Here is a 22297-nt window from a genome sequence, read left to right as displayed (position 1 = left end):
TTTTTTCACTTTATAGTCAGCTATAAACAAGTATCTAGATCATGATATAGTCTAAACTATACACTTTTGATGAGTACAAATATTATGTAAACCGATGGATGTACCCTAATTGTAACAGATTTATAAGAAATTAAGATAATTTTAAAATGTTCACTGTGAGTGATAACACTTTCATAAGCCTTATATACAAAAAAGTTCTTTTTATAATTATCCAAATATTTTGTTTAAAATATTGTATCCAATATTAGAACTAGGACTGCTGAACTGAATAAATAATTGTGCACAAATTGGAGTCCAGAATACTACAAAATTGATATTTGGATAAATGTGGAAATAGTCATATTTTAACTTGGAATTTGGCAAATGTCTTTAATTTTTATGCTATTCATAAATTTCTATTTTGAAAACTTAAGAAAAAATTGTCTTACATTAAAAACAAGGTCTGATATTGTTTGGAAACAGAAGTTCTGTTTGAATTAATGAGAACGTCACTGTGAATATTATGTTTTTGCATTGCTTCCTATAAAAGTATTGTTTCCTTTAAGAGCAGCTGCCATGAAAATACTCATTGCTAATTTAAAACTTTATGTTTTTTTAAATATCAGGGATTGAACCAAGGACTTTCATACTCATGAGCTGTATCCCAACCCATTGACTGATTTAATGATTGATTGATTGACCGACAGGGTCTCATTGGGTCAGTCACTTGCACAGGTTCCTCAGGGCTTGAATTTGTACTCTTCCTGCCTCAGCCTCCCAGGGTGCTGACATTATAGGCATGGGTTACCACACCTGCCTTTATAATGTTGTAATTTTTAAATGTTTTATACCTTACCCAAAAGAGCAGCAGTTTATTAGCACATACTAATTATACTAATTAGAAGCAAATTCTGGTAGATAACAATAATGTGTTGTACAGCACAAGAAACAGAAGAAAGGATTTTGACCATAAAGGATAAGTATTAGAAGAGATAGATATGTTTAACATGATTCAATCAGCATACAATATAAACAGATATCAAGATGTCTGTATATCCCATTAGTACACATAAGCTTTTGTTTTTATGTTATCAGTTAAACATAAATTTAAATAAAAACTTTATTTTAACAGATTTTTGATTGAAAATTGAGCTTACCAGTGCAAATTTTGAATATATCTATACTACTTATTGAACTCCACTAAATATTTCAGTTTTAAAATACTGTATTTTAATAATTTTCATTAGCTGAAATTTCACTTTAAAGTCAGTAAGAACAGTAAATAAATCCCACGAGTTAAGGAAGGAAAACATACTATACTAGATTTTTCTCAATTATGCTATGACTACTTAAGAAGAGTTCATATATTTCCTATTAATATGTCCCCCATGAACTTCATTTATTTTGAATCACTAAAATCACAGAGAAAAATTTAGTGCAATTTTTGTACCCCTAGAGCCATAGTGAGTTGAACTTTGCTCCATTCATTGTGTAAAACATGTATTGTACTGTTACATAGTTACATGTTTTTAGTAATAAAATAATTTTAAATGAAAATATATTTAATTTTCCAAGAAATAGATGGCATCTTAATATCAGAAACAGATTTGTTGATTTACACAATTTTACTTGGATAATAGTTTGTTTTTCAAATTAATTTAAGATTTAGTGTACATAGTCACTCAAAACATATAATCCACAGAACTGATTAATGTACTAATTAATGCTATAATTGGTGATACGATTTTTCTAAAATGAAGTTTTGTAATTTCACTTATTTTAAGATAAGGAATACAAATAACACTTTATTCAAGGCTCCAAACAATGTGTAGATTTCATCACAAAATTCTACCACCTTGTTTACAGTATGCCATATAATACATAATTTTTTTCAAATCTATAATGTATATAATGGGAATTCTAATGTATATAGTGCTTTTTTAAATAATATTCAGAATTTCAGGCTACTCTAAAGTCACCTGCAATCTATATATAATGCATAGCATTATTTTATATCAAAATTTGTAAGTCCCTACTTATACTGATAGATGAATTCAGTACAATACAGGATGGTAGAAAGAAAATTGAATGGGAATGAGGCAGCCTGCTTCCAAAGTCAAAATATTCTGTCATTGATTTGTTTGTTGTTTATATGATGTATCTGTGCTTTAATTTCTTTTTTTCTTAGTAAAGTAAATGGTTGTATTGAGTGACTTTTGAATATTTCATTTTTATTCTTGGACTCTAACATCAAGACACACAAAACAATTAAATAATCTTGGTTAACACCATTAATAAGCCTTAAATTCAAAAGAGATTTTATTTTTAGAACTAATTTTAAATTGAATGAACATTGCTATCAAAAGGTTTTCATTTGTATGTGCTAAGTACTTAATTTATTCCTTAATTTATTATTTAGAAATAACCATATCTGTTAGAAATTGTGTTAAACACAATCAAAACCTATGTTGTTTGAGTTTATGTGTGTTATTCTCTCAACTTTGTGACCTATGCTCTTGCTTTACTACCCTGCTCCTTCACAATTAAGCTTATTTTCAAGGCTAGCTAAGGCTTATTTTTCATGTTCTTGAATTGTTAATCTGAGATCTCACAAACCATTCTGGTGAGACCACTTGCTTCACACAGTTTTCAGATATTCAATCAATGTTATTATTGTCAAACACTAAACTTGTTAAAATGAATGAATGAAGAAACAAATAAAAATTATAGATTTAATATTTTGTATTACACAAAATTGAAATTATTCACCAGCAGAGATTTCGACTATCTTTGATTTAGAACCAATATGCTTTACTGAATGTGTTTGTATCTTTAAGCCCCATTTTTTTATGATCTATGTTTGCCCCATGACTTTTAGAGGAAAGTCAGGAAGAAAGTTCTCTCTAGCTTGAACTATGAACCCCTAGGTAGAAAGGATAAAAACACCCAATTTATTTTAAATGAATGAAAGAAGCAAATTCAGATTTTATCTTCAATGTTTGAGTTTATATCCCAGCTCTTCCTTTTCTATCTCTAATTGATAAAATTTCTAAAAGGTTACTTAATATGTTTTATCTGTCACATGATCTGTTGTGGAATCTTTTTGAATTAAATAAGATATGTGAAAACTGTATAATGTTATGTAGTCTAATCATATCTTGTCATACATTCAAAACTGAACTACTTTGAAAAGAATCTAGATTATAAATCCTAAAAACATTTTACACAATACAATTTAGCAATATGCCATGCAAGACTATTGCAACACAAAGAAAGATTAAAACCAACTGCATCTAAGCAAAAGGCAGAAAAATATTTAAGAACAGGGATGAGTTAATTGAATCCATATTAGGAAGAAGTTTGTTCAACTTGATCAGGCCACCTGTTTTTGGTAATTGGCCCATATTTAAATTAGTCTTCTACCCCACAGATAGAAGATAGTGTCTATTTTTTTTTTTAACTACATCATGAAGGAATAACTCCCAGGTCCTTGAGAAAGACATTTCTGGGTTAGGAAACTGGGAAAGAGTTGAAAGAAAATTGTATTTCCGGGGGAAAGAGAAGATATTTAAAATATTTAAGTTTTGCAAAATAAATATTCTAAGGAAAAGATTAGGGAACGCTAATGTAGAACAAATTTGTATAAAAGTCATGTAGAGGTAGACATGAATGCTACTTGGTCATTAAATATGAGATGCTGCGAAAAGAATAAAGATGCTCCTGAATCAATGGGGTTATGTATCAGATAAGCCGATTATAATTTGAAAAATATTCCAAATAAAAAATGCATTTCTTATACCCAATCTTCTGCACATCATAGTTTATTAGCAGCGCACACGTGGATGGGTTAGTTATGTTTTCAACTGAGTGATTGCCTGTGAGCTACAGCTCACTGACACCGCCCCGCATTCCAAAAAGAATATTAGATCATATACGGCTAAGGCAGTAAAAGGTAAAAATGCATAATTTGATGGACAATTTCAAAGACCATCTGTATTATACAAATTTCTTTTACTTAGCATGCTTAAGAAATGAAGAAAAAGAAAGATAAGAGAAAGAGGAGGGAAATAGAAAGAGGAGAGGGGGTAAGAGAAAGAGGAGGAGGAAAAAGAGGATGAGAAGTAGTAGCGGAAGGAGAAGAGAGACAAGTAGGTCAAAGAAAAGGAAAAGAGAAAGTGTTTTCCCTCCTACTTGAAAGAGAAAGTTATCATATAGAAGTCTGCTTAGCATGAAATACTGTACATAGTTACGACAGTTTTATCCTGTTTTAGAAAAAAATTAATTCACAGTCTATGAGCTGGTAGTTTGGACAAGCAAGGTACTAAGATGTACAAGAAACTGTCCCTACAGGGGCTTAAGGTTGGACATGGTGAGACTCCGGGAGACTCAGCAGGGCTGGACAGGCTTTGATGCCTTAAGTAGTGCTGCTGGGTCTACATATTAAATGAAGATGTGAATGAATGTTTTGCAGCCTAAAAGCGGATACAATGTCTATTCACATACACATACTGTCATAGATTTGTCAGAAACTTTAAAATTTTTACAGGTATTTACCTCAATTAATGTTAGAGTGATAATTGCATTGTATATGTTTGTGTAACCATATATATGCAAATATCTACATACATATTTGAAAAAAATCTATATACACAGCCATATTTCATGTGTTTATCCCTTCACATATTAGCCACTATGTCAATAGATGGTAAGTTTCAAAAATAATGTATTGGGCTTTCCGCTTCTAGAAATAATATATTGGCCTTTCCATTTATAAAAATCAACTGATATTTTGTCCAGTTACTTTACAATATCTTTGTTTTAAATGTAATCTACAATTAAATACCTGTGTCCTGTTACTAATTTCATGATTTTTAAGACTATACTGCAAGTAAATTTCTTTAATCAGATAATATCCTCTATGGAAATTCAATGTATTGTAATAGAAATATAGGGGATAACAAGTATGTTCTTAAGTATTTTCTTTTAATAGAGCTGATAACTTTGAGATATATTTGTAGATTATTTTTTAAGGTACTTAAGATTTTTAAGACCTATATACAGCTAGAGATTGGGATCTTTTATATAATGAAGGCAGAATAATTTTTGCAGTTAAGCAGCTTCTCAGCATTTACTGGAAGCTTGATTTTTGTAGGAAATATGGGATAAATTCTAGTTGGTTTATATAATTAAGGTTCAACTACTTTCAAATTTCATTTTGCTTTTAATTTAACATTATTAATAAATTTTAATCATACACATTACAAATAATTAAATAATATATTTTCAAAAGTAAACTTCATTCATTTAATTTGAATTATAAATTACATATCAAGGAAATTATATAACTCTCCCAGTATGCTCTGGCTTTCACGTCTAAACAGAGTATATGGCTGAGAAAAAATATGATGTCATTTTACCTCTAGGAATATAGATTTCCACTAACATGATTCCTCCTTAGTGGATATCATGAAAAATGGTGCTATATTAATAACAGCCTGGCTAGATCAAACTAAATCTTCTGAAATTGGAATGTACATATCCATTGTGCTCAATTCTTAACTAGTTCAGCCTCAAACTATAAATTCCATTCATATTCAGTTATCCTCTTAAGGTGAACTGAAGATACATACACACATACACAGGGTAAGGGAGCAGAAAAAGTAGAAAGAATGTTAAAGCTAGAAGAGGTTAATGTCAATGTTCTTCTGATTTTTATTTATGACAACATCTCAGCCCTGGTAGGGACTGCAGTAGCAAACTGCAGAGATATTTACTCTTCATTTATCTATGGAAAATTATTTCTGCAAGGATATTAATACAACAGGAAAATATGCTTAGATACTTTTTATAGAAAAATGCTGTCCTTATATTGTGCTTTTTCTTATTTAGCCACAGTGCTGAGATCAGCATATCCTACAAACACGGGGAAAGCTCTAATAAATCTCTGACCCTGCTGTATATTGAGAATAGTACAGTTATATGGCAGAGACACATCAGCAGGGGAAAGAAGTATGCATATGAAATGATCCAGTAAAAAGACTGGCATCATTTTTTGGTATTTGTGGACAACCTATATCTGAAAACATATAGGAAATCTAGTTATTTATTGGTAATATTCCCTGTTATTTGCTAATCTAGATATCAATTCTTAAACCCAAGTACTGTAGCTACTACGATGTTTATGATTGAGGACAGTGGAGTTATTTCCTTGATTAGTAAATGAATGAGTGGAGGAGGGGACGGTAAGAGAGGTGATATAAAGTATAAAATCAGAAAAACAATGTCAGTAAGTGTTACCATAGTCTTCTGTAATGAATTCTATGTATCTGAACTTTTTTACTTTAAGCCATAGCTACAGACTCAATTATATGGCACTTCTACTTAAAAATACTTGTAGAGTTTCTTTAAATTGGAAATCATTGAGTTTGGGATCACAGGTTTCTTACGTGGGCTTGGAGACTTCAGCAAGTGGACTTTTGGATTAATTTTCCAGTGCAAGTGGCAAAAATGTGCACTAAGGTCATGCAGCTCTGGGAGGGAATGTTTTGACCTCACATGGTAGAGTTTACATTTAAAATGTCCAGCAGCTTGGAGGTAAGCCCTCTGCAATGAGGAGTCAAATTAAAGCTCTCTTCCTTGATCTGTGGGTATTGAGTGTGGTGTCTTAATGATGAAAATGTGGCTAATACGTCATAAATCCTTAGTTTCAGATGATTTTATGGTCAACCTGCCTGAGTGGGAGAGCAATGGGGAGTGGGGTGAGGGGCGATGGAATTTGATGAAATAAGCCAATCTTCCCAGTGGGGATTGGGTTTTGGGTGTATTTCTTGTACCATATATTTAATTGCTGAGAGTGGACTTCATCTGACTCAGTTCCACTATTAATATAAAACAGTGAATTGAAAGAGCTATACTTTTTAGAGCTATAGGAGATTTTGCTGAGATAATGCTGCAGCATTTTGAGGTGCTGCAGCCAGAGAAGAGGATGTACAGAGATTGTGCCTTTTCGTAGGATTTTCATCATCTGGGCTGAGAATTTCAAACTTGGAACAACCAGTGAAAATTTGCATCACTAACCTCTATAGTAGAGACACTGCCTCTTCGAGGTTTTGAATATAACATAGGAAACATGTTCCCATTTTTATTGTAGTGAATGTATAAAACATGAGATTTGCTATGTTAACTACATTGTATAATTGTGTGGCATTAAGTGCATTCACTTTGTTGTGAAACTATGGCAAATTAACAAATTATCATCAAATTCTTATCATTTATAAGACTGAAATTTTGTCTTACATCTTTGTTGACTACTCTAGTTACCTGTTTTTTATTACATTTTAACTATCATTCTTTATTACTGTTTTGGCTACATTCTCTACAATTTCAATAGCATCTTAAAGAGGCAATGTATCATGTACAATAAAAACGGCTTCCAACATCAGAAATAAGAGCCATAGTTTAACTGTACAATATTAAGGGGATTCTGTGGTAGGTAGAGCTTCTGTTTTCTGCAACATGGACAACTTTATATGAGAAATCATACAATATTATCTTTTTTATGAATGGCTTATTTAAATTAAAATAATGTGGACAATATCAACCCATGTTGCATAAATTGTAAGCATTTACTTCATTTTTATGACTAAATAACATTGCATTGTGTACTTATACTAGTTTATATACATCTACTTATTCATCAATAAATAATTATGCTACTTTTGCATTTTGACTAGTTTAAAAAATAATATTATGAATAAGATACACAGATATATGTTTTGGTTTGTGTTGTGAATTATTTGGGATATGTGTGTGCAACAATCATTCTCCATCATTTTTATGGAAATAATTTTCAAATTTTTTAGCCTCAGACACAGTGAAAGTGGCAATGGTGTAAATGTCACTTTAATCAACTTTGAGTGTGATGTATTTCCAACTTCACCGAAATCTATTTCCATAGTGATTACAATAAAAGAGATGGATCCAAAATTTCATATTTGGAATAGCCTTTGAAGACTCATCAGGAGTATTTTGGGATAGAGAGATCAATTCTGATTGGTTAATACAGACATCCCAACATTTAGTACTCATAACAAAAGCTGAACTTCTAATAGCTTAATTTGATATTTGGCGTAAAAAGAATTATATGTTGATGCTATTATAACTTCATTTGCCAGCTGGGAGATTGTTCACACCAAGATATCAAAGGTCAGTCTATTAAAGTATTAATTTGAACATTGCCATTAATCTGGATCACATAAGAAAAAGATAGGAAATGGGAGTAAATGACAGAATTTCAAGGGAAACGCCTATAAGAGAAAATGAAGAGGGGAATGGACAAGGCTAGGACTGCCCTCAGCCTGGCACGCAAGTCTGGGCCAGAGACAAGACTCTGGGGGAAGTTTGGAGGAAGTATAGCAGACTACTGTGACATGTGACAAAGGTTCAGTGAGGCAATCTGGAAGTCTGAAGTCATATGCAGCTGCCAGGGGACTCCAGGTGTCTTACAATTTGCCCTGCCTTAGTATCCCTGATGTGCTTACTGTCCCTAAGAGCAGCCCGTGGGAAGCATGGTCTTAGTTTAAATGCAGCAATCAATTTCTGAGTGCAGTTTCTGGGCTTCTAGGTGTAGTACTCTCTTTAGTTGAAATATACAAAATAAATTCTCTTGGCCCTCCTCTGTGCTACCTTATAGTGCTCCTTTTTCCCAGTACGAGTTGGAACTAGGCTTGACACTGCTTTGCCATGTGCATGAGGAAGAAGTGATTTTTCCATACCTGTAGCACAAAGCACTGTGCTGTCGCTTTGGTGCTGATAACCTCCTCCAACACTCCACCTTCTTGCTTTATGTACAAAGGGATCACAATCACTTGGAATGTTTGATGATACCTAACAACCTTGAGGGCTTCCTGATTTCCCTGTTCTCTGCTTTGTTCTGAAACTTGTCTTTGTTACAGTTAGCAGACATCCCACCATGCCTGCCTATCTACTTCTATGAAGCTTTTAGGTTCAGAGCTCGGTTAGCTCAACTCTGAAAAGATGTGGCTAAGGAAACTGTTGGTGCCTTTTCCGGATCCAGTCCAAATAGGTTTTACTGGTGGGCAGGTAGAACTCAGGTTATCTTTATTCTCAATTCACCCTTAGCAGAGTGTCTTATATAATGCTCTCACTTACAACATAAGAAAAATTCCAAAGACCTCTTCCTTCATCAGGAAAAATAGTTTTGGATTTGGATTTGGCTTTGAATAGTAGCACACAAGCATCTCTTTTTCTTTTTCTTTCTTATAATGTCATTTGGGAATATTCTGTCCTCTTCACACAAAAAAAGTATACTAACCATTTTTTTGGTAAATAACATTTTTCAACTTCATGTTTTGTCTGATTGGGAAACTCACAAACTCATGCGAGGTGAAGAAGGTTTATATAGTTATCAGCATCACGATTTTATTGTGTAGATTATGATATATATTATAACCTCATCAGTTGTTTTATTGTCAAAATTTAACAGTTTCCTTGGGCTTTAAAATTTGATGTTTTTTTCTTTCTCCAGAAAATGTTGCCATTTAACTAACAGTAAAATTCCTTTTTACGTCTATCGGAAAATGCACAATGCATCATAAGAGTTTTAGATTATTCTTTAATATAATGTAATTTCTGCTACTTGCGAGAGAAGTCATTTAGCAATGATAGTTTTCTGTATTATAGCAATTTCTTTCTTCTTTGTGAATGGATTTTCTTCTTTGGGTAATGGACTTATAAATGGGGGCAATTCTTTAAAGGGATCTAAATGCAACAGTAACTCAAGTTTTCAATGATAATGTATTCATATATGTATATACTGTTTTATTAAATAAAATATGAGAAATTCAAATAAATCAGCAAGTATTCAGTTAAGAAAAACTACTAGAGAGACAGTATCCCACTTTTTCAGAATCCACCAATTGGTATTTTAGGAAAATTTAAAATGTCAGAATTTTGGATTAGTTTGTGTTAGATAAAGGCAAATAAGATTTGATCAAATGTTAAATTATGCATTTCACAAAATGACATTTTCCTAGAATTTAAGGCAATAATCATTTTAATTACCAAAATTAATTACCTAATAAAAAGCCAATGCTTAAAAATTTCTGGAAGGTAGAGCACACATAATTATTTCTTCTGAAAGTTGACACAATTAAATCTTTTTTTAAACCAGTGTTCATAGAGCATCTACTATACTGTTTTTTTCCTATAAAACAGCAACTAATTTAAACAAGTGAAAATAAAATCTGGTGGTGTTTTTTTTTCATGCCAAATCTTTAGAGTGTTTTCTAATACTTTGCTTCTATCTGTTAAGCTGGCCCTTTTCATTCTGGCTGTCTTGTTCTTACAGTTTCAAAATCTTATGTTGCTACAAATTTTATCTTCAGTTTGGCATTTTCTTTAGCTTTTGTATTTATTTTTGGGCAAATGTTTAGTATGATAAAAGACATTGTATCATAGCTGAGTGTGCAAGTGTTATTTTCTTATTTTTGAGATGTTACTGAATTTAACATATTAAAGCAAAAAGATTGGGTAATTACTTTTTCATGGTACTATTCAATCTTTCTCAGAAATTATTCATCTTAGAATGCTCTTGTATATTTATCCTACAACCAAGAAAAAATGTTAGTCAACTTCTTGCTGTAAGAATTTGTCAAGATTTGTACGCATTTGATATTTTTTTTCAGCTTTAAATACAAAAAAAAAATCACAAATTTACCTGATCCAGTTTGGTAGTGGTGTACCATTTGATCTGGATACAGAATATCTTCAAGAATGAATGTGCTGAATGTAAGAATCTTGCCAATTTTTGAAGTACATTATAAGCAAATGTATTTTAAGATTTAAAAAAGTCCTAAAATATGTTTTGCAACTGTCATCAGACCAAAGCATGATTTTTCCAATTATGAAAAAAATAGAAAGTGTATAATTCAAGAAAATTATGGATTATAAAATGAGTCAAGTTAATGCATCAGAAAATTGGGTAATTTTACAAGAGGTAAATGAATAATTGCAGAGAATTGAAATAGAGAGAAATTTAGAAAGGAACAAGGGGATTCTTTGATGGACATAGTCTCATCAGAGGCACCTTTTCTGCCTTGTTACCAGGTCAACCATATGATAATCATATCATTTATATGTTTCACACTTCTGTCTTGTGAAGACATTTCAAAATGGTTTCTGATCCACAAAAAATATAAAATAGCAATCAGATATACATTTGTCATTTAAAGAAACTAGCAGTCCTTCCCCAGTTGATTTTTAGTGTCTGATAAATGACTCTGAAGTATTGCATATAAAACATATTCTGTGCTGATCCTAATTTTAAGTTCATACATTTGCTGTATAGCAATGAGACCATAATGTTAAGTGAAATAAATTGGACACATAGACTCAAAGTTTCTCCCTGATATGAGAAACCCAAAATGTAAATAAGTTATAGAACAAAAAAAAAAAGATAATAAAAACAGAATTTAACAGAGAGATGGAAGAAAGGGAGAAAGGAGGCAGGAGAGGAAGATGAAAAATAAATAAGTAAAAGATGTCATGTACATGTATCAATTCTTATGACTGCAATCACTATATACTGCAAACATGCACTAATAAAATAAAGGTAAAAATTATTTTTCTGTAAATACTTTGATAAAGTTCAATTTTACTTCTTGTCCTGTATTTCTATTATTTTCCAATACAGGAGAAATGGATCACATATGTCTGTGCTCTGTTTATGTTAGAATATGTATATATAATTATACACATTTTAACTTTCTTTTACAACACAATTTATAAGGTCTTCTAATCATCCATGAAGAAATTAGACCTAAATAGGCATTTGCCAAGAAACACAAATGGTCAACAGATGTATGAAAAGATGCTTAACATTAATAATTATCAAGGAAAAGCAAACCAAAACTGTTGAGAGAGGGCTGGGGGTTTAGCTCAGTGGTGCTGTGCCTGCCTCACAAGCACAAGGTCCTGATTTCAATCTTCGTATGGAAAAAAAAAACAAACAAAAACAAAAACAAAAGCAAACAAAAAACTGTTGAGAGAAATCACCTCACACTTGTTAAAATGGCTACTGATAAAAGGAACAAAGATAAGATGTCCTGGTGTGAATACAGAGGAAAGGGAACCCTCACACACAATTGGCAGGAATGGAAATTGTTACAAGTATTATGAAAAATTATGGAGGTTTATAAAGACTAAAACTAGAACAAACATATACACATGATCCAGCAATGCAACTATTAGGTATACATCAATAGAAATGAAATTATTATGCCAAAGAGATATCTGTACTTCCATGCTCTTTATAGTATTATTCATAATAGCCAAGATGTTGATTCACTCTTTGTGTTCATCAACTGAAGAATGGATAAAGAAAATGTGGTATATATGCCCAGTGAAATATTATTTGATCATTGGTAACAACACAGATCTTCCTAGAGGACATTAAATAAACCAATCAGAGAAATGCAAATATAATGTATTCTCATGTATATGTACAACCTAAAAATTTAAATACATGGAAACAGAGTAGAATACAGTAGTAGTTACTAGGGACTAGAAGGGGAATTGTGAACGCTTGGTTAAAGGTTAAAAAATTTCAATTAGAAGGAATAATTTCAAAAGATCTATCACACAACATGGTGACAAGCAAATTCACATAAAATGTGTAAAGGATAACTACGCAATTGGCACAAGAAATATCAAATTATATAAACATAAAAGTTTATGAAAATAATTTCTTAAAATTGGAAAAAACAATGGATGTCAAAGAAATTGCCTAGTGAATAAGCTTTTGTGAAATTACACTGTTAGAGAAATATTGAAACATAGACAAGATAAACACAATTATATAATCTTAATACCATTATCCATCTTCCATGTTCAAAATCAGTTATTCTTTTTTGTAAAGTTTTTAATGTCAAAATCTAGCACTCATTTTTCAAAATTATATCCCAAATGTTATAGCCTCTGGCTATAATCATCATTCTTGACAAGAAGAGTACATTTTTTTGGAGATTCAAATTTTGAAAAAGAAAAAAAACCAGAAACTAGATTTATGGAAACTGCAGCTTGTCATAAATGAAAAAAAGAGAAAAAATAAAAGAACAGATTTTTCATGTATATGGCATATATAAAAAGCTAATGTTTAGCCTGATATTATATAATGGGAAATTTTGTGATTTTATGAATGAGAATTTTGTTTGTTTGTGGCTTTTTTTTTTTTTTTGACCTGGGATTGAAATCAGGTCCTTGCTCTTGCAAGGCAGTCCACTGAACTGCTGAGCTAAATCCCCGGCCCAATATTTTGTTTTTTTAATAAAATAAAAATGTAAATTAGAAGACCTTTTAAAATGAAGGGAGGCTCACTGTGTTTAAGCATCTTTACTAACATTGACTGTTAACATCTTAGATCTAACTCTTAATAAGTGTTCTTAATGAACAAATAAAATATAATAATAATTACAGGTATGTGCGTGCCTATGTCATATGGCTCCTTTAAGGCCATAAAGCTTAATTTCCTTAAGAGGACTGAACTGGATTTGCATTTTTAGAATTACAAATGTCTTTAGAAATCATGACAGGTAAGGAGAGGAGATGTTTGATTAATTTGTTTAGTGACCGCATTTTTTATCAAAACTAGTACATTTCTGTCCAGGAAATGTACATTTTAGTATAATTCAAATTGATTTACTAACATTCAAAACTATGATGTATTACTCAAAATTCAAATAGCAAAACACTGATTTATTTTGTGCTCTGATTTTTTCATATTTTAATTCCTGACATAAAAAACATTGTATAAAAAGAGGAAACTTTATTCATGGTTAAGGAAAATGCAGAGTAGCAAAATATTACTTTAGCCAAAAATTAATATTTACTTTGTCTTTTATCTTTATACAAAATATGTTTAAAGTTTTTAAGGGATTATAAATGTTTCTGAAGCTTTTAAGTTATTTTCCACTGAAGAAGTAATGAATGCTATCCGTTAGTATTTTTACTCTTGAATAATCAATACATAGTTAAAAACTAAAGAAATTTAGTAATTTATTTTTGGTAATTTTTGTACTTATTTTCATACAGTTATTAGTCAATTTTCTGAAATTTTCTTAATTGAATTTCAAATTAATTTATAAATTATAGATTTACATTAAAAGGTAATTTTATATAGGCATAATGCATATAAATTCTCTCTATATAAAAAATATATATATATATATATGTATTTAATTTCATTCTCTCTTACATCTTCCACACCCTTCATACATACCCCTAATTCTCAGAGATTTCTTTTTAGTTCTGAATAATGTCTACATGAAGACCCTAGCTAATGTCTCAGATCTCCTTGTTACAATATCGTTTATTGCACTGATAAACATTTTGGAAATTTTATGTTAAAATAATCTACTAAATTATGGCTATTACATGGTAATAAATTACTACTTGCTTGTATGTCTCCAGTGACATTAGAGAAAAGTTTCTATAAGTACAAATTAATTGTTCTAATTTTATAGTATTTCGTAAAAGAGGGATTAAAGTATTGAAATGTGTGGGTATCTGGGAAACGATTATCAGATTATTTGTCAAAATGAATTAAAACAAAAATAAATTATAAAGAACCAAACAAATGCACTAAAAGTCTTTAAAATCTATATTTTAAGAGAAAATGAACCCATTCTGGCCAAAAATTTAGAAGCAAAAGGGTAGAAATGTAAATTGGTACATCCATCATGGATAAAACTATGAACATTCCTGAGAAAACTAATCTCACATGATCTAACACTTCTACTACTGGCTTTTTATCAAAATAAATTGAATTCAATATTTTTAAAGAGACATCTTACCTTTCATGTTTACTGTGCACTATTCAAGATAAGCCATCACAGGATTGAGCTTATTGATGTAGAGAATAAATGAATATAAAAAAATTGTGTAATATTCTTATTCATAATTATTAACAAAATGTCTCTGCATAATATAGAATTTAATCAATATCATAAAATTTTGTCTCCTTTTAACTGATACTAATTAGGCAAGATTTCTGATTCCATTGTAGGTTCTACCTCTATTAAGAAAATAGAACAGATTCTATTAAAATATGAAAAAAGATTATGCTTACAATTATGCTTGCCAAGGGTCTTATACTTTTCATTTTGATTAGAAAGAAAGTTGGACCTCAGTATTCAGTAAGAGTTAAGGAAATCATAATAGGATTCCATGAAAGGCTCACAATATCTGCCCTTAGTTTATACATAAGGTAATAGAACTTTTGTTTTTTCTGGAGCCTTTCATAGTCAAATCAAATTGCTTTACTTTGAGTTTTGGATAAAACCTGTGTCCTCTATCTACCACCAACAGCACAGATTTTGTCAACTTTGAATCTGGATCACATAGGTAGATTGAAGAATCTCACTTTTGAAGAGTAGAAGAACTAATAGGTAATATGTGAGTATTGTTTCTCAATTTACTGAGGAGAAAAAATGATATTTAAAACATTTGGCTGCTTATTGAAATTACTATCTTTCTTTGAGTTAGTCAAACTATAGGCCATTTTGCAAAGAACAACAACCTCTTTTTTTTCTAACACTGAAACCATTTAAGAAATCTTGTCATTGTCCTTGTGCATTTAAAATGTTGAACCAGCTCAACTCAATGTATGGCTCTATGTCTGATTTACCATTATTTGCAATTATGCACAGTCTCCTAATGAGCAGTGTTATTTCATAGGAAATTGACTTCATGGATTGTGCTACAAAGATAGTGCTGCAAACTAGAAACCAATGTTAGAAAATTTAATGGTGGCATTTTGAAGTCTGGTGGGATAACATTTTTATGAAGTGAAATAATAATGTAAATAGTATAGTATAAGAAGCACAGTAATATAAAATAACACAACTGGAAAATGCCTAAATATGACAAGACTACATTATGGCAGCTGCAGACCCATGGATATGTGAAAAGAAACAACATATACAGTGCAAAGCTTTAACAGTGAAAGAAAGAGGTCACTATATTTATGGGAAAGCTGAACACATTTAAAATATGAAAGCATCTGAGTAGTCTGAGTCATGATATTTGAAGAGTTTTAGATGTTGGCAGCTGGGTCACAGAATTGATCAGCCAGAATGCCATTATTCACAAAATATGTGGGCAGAAAGGACACATGTTTTCCTGCATGTCTTAATGCTAAACATGCTAATTGGTACTAGGGAATAAATAGAAATTTGAGCAGAATTATGCTAAACAGCACCTGCAGCTCATTTTAAGAGATGATGTGAAACAATGAAAAGTAAGGGCAAATGAAAAAAACATGAAGGTTAATTTATAAAGGAGATTTGAAGGGAAGAATTTGTGGATATATATATATATATATATATATATGAATATATAGAATATATATATGTATATATGTATATATATATGAATATATATGTGAATATATATGTATATATGCTAGACATAATATTTAATAATATATAGCCCATTATATACACTTTATACTTTCAGAAGGAAAAATCTCCATTTGCCTCAAATATAAACTCAATTTTAAATTTTACCCTTCTTTTTAAAATACTTCATAAATCTATTAAATTTTACACTGCCTTTCATATTCTGAGAACTAACAAATAGAATACAGTATCTTAAAAAAGACAAGCTCCCCTTTAGCATCCTTATACTCATCAGTGATGTGCAATATATAAATAATATTAATAAAAAATAAACAATGGTGATTAATAGAGAGTATTTAATAAGCAACTTTGATGTGCCTGAATGATGTCCTGATAGGACTTCTTCTATGAGTTTCTATAGTAATTTGAATTAGGATACTCTCTCCCATATAACTTTGAAGCTAGAGGAAAGCTATGGTCTGTGATATTCTGGTCCTTAAATTTTACAGGTCACATTTAAAAAATGCAATCTAACTTTGGTCTATCTTTACATATTTTTTCTTTTGGTTTAAGTATAATTATCATATAGTATACCACACATACTTAAAATATAAAATTTATATTTTTGGAACGCACACATATATATCAATATAGATAATTTCATGAGTATGTGTCCACATTCATATCTGCATACACACCAATGAAAGCATCACTGTATCCAAAATAGTGAACATATACATTAATACTGAAGATTTTTTGCATACTTTTTAAATAACTGCCTTCAGTTTTTCTGAACCCTTTCTAAGTTATCACTGATTTTATTTCTGTCACTATGGATCATGTGCATTTGTAGAATCTCACGTAAGTATAGAATACAATTTGCAGTCTTCTTTTCTAGCTTTTATTCACTCAGCATAAGTATTCTGAGATTATCCGTACTGTGGTGTCAATGAATAAATCATCCTTTTTATTTAGTATTCCATTGTATGTATTGAGGAGTTTAAAGGGCATATTTTTGTGTTTCTTCAGAGTTGAAGCTTAATGAATAAATCTTACTAAACACTTGAGATCCTGTGATGCCTGAAACCATAGGAAATTAGGTTATAACTGCAACTATATATGTGTATCCTAATAACTATTGTTATATATACTCTAATGGGGTTACCTAATTTTCAAGATTCTTGCTTTTATTTTAAAAGAAATTGAGGGCTTGGATTTTAGAGACATTTCCAGATCGTAAAAGCCATAGACATTGGCTCATTTTTCCCTTGGAAACATGTGTTGTCATTCCAGATTCTTGGTGTAAATATCCAAAATATTTTCCAGCCCATTTCCAATGAGCAACAGTCTCCTTCTTTCATTTCAAATGGCCAGGGGACATTAGCTGCCTCTTCTTCTTATATATAAGTACCTTGAAATTATCTGTTCATAGGAGTTCTAAGCACTGGCTCTGAGATATTATTCCACGTGGCTGCATGGAAATATCTCAGGGAGAAGAACTAGAACAATGTGTACAATTATTTATTACAAAAGTCTTTATTCTGTTTTTGATGTAGCAGATCTCAGGTACTCTTTAGGCAGAAGTTTATGAAGGTTAATACTGAAACTCAATCTATATGTACAGGAGTTTATGTGAACTTTTGTAAGAATTTTATTGTGCTCTATTCATGTTTTTTTCTACTTTTGCTGATATTCTACATTATATGACAAATATTAGAGTAGGAAGTGTTAATTCTATTTGCATTCCTATCTTAAAGTGACAATGTCTTTTCTGGGGCACTGACATTTCTATTTGAATCTATTTAACATCTACAAAAATGTATTCAAGATTTTAGTATGGAGGGCACCAAGTCTATTGAAAAGTTATGGGAGAATGGATATGTTTAGAATTCTGAGACTTATAAATCATACACATTACACTTATTATTAGTATTTATTTCATTTTGAACTTCTCTTACTAAGTTTTTATGGTTTTTAGGTTATATTTTCATATCTATTTTCAGACTGAATGTCTCATATTCTTATCCTAATTGCACTTTAAAAATTCACCTTTGATATTTCATTGCTAGTATAGAGAAATAAATTAATTTCTATTTTTTATCCTGTAATGTTGAAAAATTAACTGTTTTAGAAGCTGCTTTCTAAGATCTATTGGATTAAAAAATAAACAAACATGTTTTCTATTTCTGGAGATATAGACAAAACTTTACTTTTTGGTTCCCACCTGCCTTACTACTATAACTAGGGACTAACATCTTCTGTAAAATGTTGCATAGTCATGGCTACTACAGACATTCTTGTCCTTTTTATATTAATAAATAAACATTCAAAATTTCAACATTAAGTAAATATTGTCCGTAGGTTTTTCAAAGATACTCATTATGAGTTTGAAAATCTTCTATATTTATTTTGCTGAATGTTTTTATTAAGCATGACTATTGGATTTTGCCCATTGTTTCATGGGTAATGAGATGTTATCAAATTTTATTTTCTTCTTTAGGTTGTTAAAGTAGTGCATTACACTGATTCATTAATGTTAAACCAAATTTGCTTTCCTGAAATAAATCTGCCTTGGTCATCATACACTGTTCTTATCATGTCATATTGTATTTTACTTTGAATGTTATTGTTTATAAAATTTAATGATGAGGGTTTTGATCTCTTGTTTTTTATTCTAATATTTGTCTCATTTTGATAGTTGAGTCTCAGAGGAATTTTTTTTTTTTTTTGTATCAGGGATCGAATTCAGGACCTTGCACTTGCCAGGCAGATGACATGACAGAATTTAATTTAAAAGTATTTTCTACATTTCAGTTTTATGGAACAGCACAAGGAACATTGATATTGTTCATTAAATGTTTGGTATAGTTTGGCAGTGAGGCTATCCATTCCTTGGACTTTTCCTTGAGGCAGTTTTTATATATAGATTCATCAACTATTTCCCTTCAAGGTATCTCTAGAAAAAAAATTAAAGATATCATATTATAATGATACATGAACACCCACGTATGTTTGAAGCAGCACAATTTGTAATAACTAAATGTTGGGGGTAGCCTATGTGTTCATCAGCAGATAAATGATATAAAGCAAAAGTGTTTTTTATACAAAATGGAGTACAATTCTGTCATAAGGCAGACTAAAACTGAGTTATCTGTAGGAAAATGTATGCACCTCAACACCATAATATCAGTGAAATTAATCAGACACACGGGCTTAAATATCACATGATTTCTTTTATAAGAGAAACACAAATATAAGTAATAAATAATACTGGAGACCTCTGAAACATTACCAGAAGCCTCTGCAGTAGCCTCCAGTCTCTTGCCCAGTGTACGCCTCAGACCTAAGAAAAAAACTTAAAGACAGAGCTAAGAGAAACAGAAAGCAGGTGCCAGGACCAGTGCTGGTGCACCTGAAAAAGGTACTGGCCAGTCTAAGCCACTGTGTTTTGTTTGTTTTGTTTTGTTTGTTTGTTTGTTTTTTGGTAATCAACTGGGGTAAAGGTGAGCTATGTGCAAGGGCAGGACTACTTGTGAGGATTCCCAGTTGTTCAGTTTCTGTGGAAATTAATGTTTTCAAGGCTTGTAAAGTTCCAGACAAAGCATTCTCACATTAAGAACAGCATACACAAAATATAAGGTTGTAATTAGAACATTGTCCTAGTTAAAAAGGTTTTAGTTGTGGGAATGAAATTTGGGTTCGAATTACTGTGACTAGGCATGTAGGCTTTGGCAAGATTCATTTTTATAAACAAGCCAATTGTGGAATTAATTCTTTATAGCCTGCACTACTTATAGCCTGCTTTGAGGCATAGTCAATATTGCAGTCTTCCACAGAGCAAAATAAAAAATAGATAATATGTACTAAAAAAACAAAATTTTAACTTAAAAATTGAAAAAAATTAATAATTATAAATATGGAGATGTTCAGGTAATGCAATCTATTTCTTCACAACTAAGCTTTAGTAGTATATATCAATAACTTTGAGCACTTTATCTAAATTTTTTTAGGATAGTTACAGTATTCTCCTATTACACTTCTCATATTTTAGGAAATAAAAATATACTGATTTTTTTCCCGAGTTTTATTGATTTTTTTCTGTATTCTATTTTATTGATTTATTTTGTAATATGTATCATCTGGATCTATAATTGGTTTGGGTTTTTATATTTTTTTCATTTCTTTTGCAAATGTATAAAATTCACAGATAAAATTATATGTACTTATTGAGTACAACATGATGTTTAAAAGTATGTATACATTGAAGAATAACAAAGCTGAGATAATTAACCTATGCATTGCCTCATGAAGTTACTTTATAAGAATTCTTGAGATCTACTCTCTTAACATTTATTAGTAATGTACAAAATTATTATTCTCTCTAGTTTCTGTGCTACAGAATAGGTTCCTTGAATGTATTCCTCCTGTCTAGTTGCCATTTGGCATCCTTGGACTGAAATTTCCTTGGCCCCAGTCCCTCCTAAGCACCGTATAATGAAATCATGCAGTGTTTTTCTTTCTGTGCCTATTTTATTACACTTAATAAAATCTTCTTCAGTTTTATCCATTTTGTTGCACATAACATAGCAATAACATAACAACATTTCCTTCTTTCTTACATCCAAATACCATTCCATTTTGTGTAATATCACAGTTTCATTATCTGCTCATCTGTTGATGTAGACTACATGTAGGTTGATTCTGTATCTTGACTTTTGTAAATCATGTTTATCAAAACAAGACAGTGCAGACATATCTTTGATATGTTTATCTCCTGTTTTTATATATTTTAATGGATATATGGTAATTCTATTTTTAAATTTTTGAGAAACTTCATTACTTTTTTGAATAATAAATGTACAAATTTGTATTTCTACCAAGAGTTTACAAGGACTTTTTTTCCTGCAAATCTTTACACCAGTACTTATTACCTTTCTGCTTTTGAATAACAGCTATTTTTACAGGTGTGAAATGATAGTAATATCTTATTATGGTATTCAGTTTCATTTCTCTAATGACTAGAGATGGTGAGCATTTTAATATACTTCTTTGTTCTTTATGTCTTCTTTAGAGAAATGTCTGTTCAAGTCCTTTGCTCATTTTAAATTAGGTTACAGTTAAGCCTTTGAATGTGAGTAACTTGTTCTGTAAGTATTCCACAAGATGAGAAAACACTTCTAATAAATTGTAACTTGGTAAATGATCAATGTTTTGCATGAGGAGTAATATATGATACTGAACATCACATGATCACAATTGAGCCAATGGTTTTCTTTCCCCCTCCCTCCCTTCCTCTTTCTCCCTCTCTCTCTCTTCAAATGAGATTAGGGAGATGTGTAAAATATGAGAAGCAGTGCAAAATTTTGTAGAAAATGTGACCCCACCCAGTTACTGCTGTAGCAGCACTAGTGATGAATCTGTTCAATGATAGTGCAACGTCAGATTTCCACAAAATCCTTAAAAGAAGGCAAAAATAATTAACATTGCATTGGTTCCTTGTTAAAATTGCATTTGAAAAAATTTCATTGAGCCAATAGAGGGCAGTGATTTCCTTTAGTGATAGTGAAAATCATCCTACATAGTAATCCTTATCCTTCTTTCATCTTCCTCACACCAGCCATAACGGTTTACAAATGTAAGTGCAGGTTAATTTGTTTACTTTTCCTTATATCTCGTATTTTCTATTTTGTATTATATTATATTTTGTAGGAATGTTGTTGGGTTGTAGACTAACTTCTGATTTTCCATTATTTCTTACGTTTAATTTCTGTGTAATACACAAGTGTTTTGGATTATAAGCATGTTTATGGATTGAATTATGTTAAAAAAGAAAGGTTTTACAATGTTTGTTTTCTTGTTATTGAATTGTTTGGCTTCCTAGTCTATTTTTTAAATTAGATTCA

Source organism: Fukomys damarensis, unplaced genomic scaffold, assembly GCF_012274545.1.
Source record: "Fukomys damarensis isolate Sample0158 unplaced genomic scaffold, DMR_v1.0_HiC HiC_scaffold_4, whole genome shotgun sequence".
Classification (NCBI taxonomy): Eukaryota; Metazoa; Chordata; class Mammalia; order Rodentia; family Bathyergidae; genus Fukomys; species Fukomys damarensis.
The sequence above is the reverse complement of the archived record's forward strand: the minus strand, read 5'-3'. Positions refer to the sequence as shown.